Below are 2948 nucleotides of genomic sequence, written 5' to 3'. Positions count from 1 at the left end.
TGGGAGGTCCAAGGCTCAGGAGGACTTACCAGTCCCACCAGAGGAGAAGCTCAAACTTAGTAAGGCTTCAGTGAGCTCCTGCTGGTTCCTTAGCTCCAGTTTCAGGCAACTCCTTCAGGGTCCTGAGTCTTCTCAGAGGCCCCATGTTGGGCGCCAGATTATTGTCGATGAAAAGAGTCAAACTCTGTAAAATATTTGAGGAGGTTTATTCTGAGCCAAATATGAGTGACCATGGCTCATGACACAGTCCTCAGGAGATCCTGAGAACATGTGCTCAAGGCAGTCAGAGTAATGCTTGGTTTTACATATTTTAGGAAGGCATGGGTCATCAATCAAATACATTTAAGAAATACATTGGTTTGGTTCAGAAAGGCAGGACAACTCAAAGCAGGGGCTTCCAGGCTATAGGTAAATTTAAACATTTTCTGGTTGACAATTGGTTGAGTTTATCTGAAGACCTGGGATCAATAGAAAGGAATGTTCAGGTTAACATAAAGGATGTGGAGACCAAATTTGTTGTGCAGAGGAATCTCAGATAGCAGGCTTCAGAGAGAAAGTAGGTTATAAAATGTTTCTTATTAGCCCTAAAAGGGTGCCTGGATCTTAGCTGATTATCTCCTAGATCTGGAAAGAAAGGAAGGTAAACAAAGGGGGAAGGGGATTCTCTATAGAATGTGGATTTTTCTTACAAGAGACTTTGCAGGGCAATTTCAAGGTATGGCAAGGAAATATAATTTTGGGATTAAATATTTTTTTCCTTGTCTCATAATGTTATTCCAAAGTCAGACTGGAAAGTAAGTCATGATATATAGGGCCACATAAAACAGATCTGATAAGAATTTATGGGGTGTAGGACATGACTCCCTAGGCCCCTTAGGTGAGAATTTGGGCAAGATAAAAATCAGAGCTTAGTCCACAGATCAAATTTTAGGAAAGAGAACACAGGGACAACTGAGGAACATGAAATAGATCCCAAGACCCTAGTGGAGTGCATGTCCAAGTGGAAAGACCTCTATGGTGGCATCTGTATATAAATACACATATGGGGATTTGTTTACACAAACAGATAATAAGTACATGCATACGCAAATGAGACTTGGTGCTCAACTTTAAAAAAGACACTGATGGGTAAGTTATCCAAGCATCTTGGAGACCACAGGCAGCCTCCAGGAGCAGCGGCTAAGGCAGTCACCCTTGGCCTCCATACTTTTTTATTTTGTCACCTCTCCTCTCCTCTCTTGGCTCCTTGGACTTCCCCTATATCTTCTCCTGCTCCATTCCTGCCTTTGTTCTTTTTTTTTTCCTTCTGAGTTAGAGTCTCACTCTGGCCCAGGCTGGAGTGCAGTGCCTCGATCTCTGCTCACTGCAACCTCCGCCTCCTGGGTTCAAGTGATTCTCCTGCCTCAGTCTCCTAAGTAGCTGGGATTACAGGCACCTGCCACCATGCCCAGCCAATTTTTATATTTTTAGTAGAGACAGGATCACCATCTTGGCCAGGCTGCTCTTGAACTCCTGAACTCATGATCCACTCGCCTCGGCCTCCCAAATTGCTGGGATTACAGGTGTGAGCCACTGCACCCAGCCTGCCTTTGCTCTTTGTTCATGTTGTTCCCCCATTAGGTGGCGTGGTGGGATAATCACCTCTAAATACTCACCAACGCCTGTTTCTCCAACATCTTCTTTTGCTCTTTGCCATCTCCTCCATTCAGCTGGGCTGTCCTGGACTCATTGCTGCAGGAAGGGATGGGGAGGTTGGCACCAAGCAGAGGACAGGGAGTCTCTGCTCTTGACTTTCTTCTTCTTCTTTTTTCTTTCTTTCTTTTTGAGACAGAGTCTTGCTCTGTTGCCCAGGCTGGAGTGCAACCTCTGCCTCCCGAGTTCAAGTGATTCTCCTGCCTCAGCCTCCCAAGTAGCTGGGACTACAGGCACGTGTCACCACACCTGGCTAATTTTTTGCATTTTTAGTAGATATGGGTTTCACCATGTTAGCTAGGATGGTCTCAATCTCCTGACCCCATGATCCACCCACTTCGGCCTCCCAAAGTGCTGGAATTACAGGCGTGAGTTACCATACCTGACCTGCTCTTGACTTTCATAAGCTTCAGGGAGACCTCAGGACATAGAAAGCAGATTCGACAGAAACCACCCATAGTAAGCAGGAAGTTTCTCCCTCCCCAGACCGCTGGGGGTTGGAGGTGGGTGGGGAAAGTAGGAAGAGAATCTGGGGGCCTTACTCAGTGTTTTTACCTTTAAAAAGAATAATGAGGGGAACAGTCTAGAAGTTTCTCAAAAGGTTAAACATAATTACCATATGAGCCAGAAATTCCACTCCTATGTACATACCTGAGAAAATTGAAAACATATGTCCCCCCAAAACTTGTATATGAAATTTTATAGCAGTATTATTCATAATTGCAAAAGAGTGCAAACAACCCAACTGTTCATCAGTTGAGGAATGTGAAACACAATGTGGTATATCCATACATGGGAATATTATTCAGACATGAAAGGAGTGAGGTATGATGCATATATTACATGAATGAGCCCTGAAAATATTGCGTTATATGAAAGAAGTCAGTCACCAAACAGCACATACTATTTGCCCCCATTCATACGAAACGTTCAGATTAAGTGAAATCATAGAGAACAGAAAGTAGGTTGGTGGGCTAGGCATGGTAGCTCATGCCTGTGATCCAAGCACTTTGCAAGGCCAAGGCAGGCAAATCCCTTGAGCTCAAAATTTTGAGACCAGCCTAGGAAACACGGTGAAATCTTATCTCTACAAAATACGAAACTTAGCTGTGTGTTCTGGCGTGTGCCTTTGGACACATCTACTTGGGAGGCTAAGGCGAGAGCAGCACTTGAGCCTGGGAGGTCAAGACTGCAGTGAGCTGTGATTGCATCACTGCACTCCAGCCTGGGCAACAGAGAGACACTTTGAGGAAGAA

This window comes from Mandrillus leucophaeus, unplaced genomic scaffold, assembly GCF_000951045.1.
Source record: "Mandrillus leucophaeus isolate KB7577 unplaced genomic scaffold, Mleu.le_1.0 Scaffold144, whole genome shotgun sequence".
Taxonomy (NCBI): Eukaryota; Metazoa; Chordata; class Mammalia; order Primates; family Cercopithecidae; genus Mandrillus; species Mandrillus leucophaeus.
Note: the sequence above shows the minus strand (reverse complement) of the source record.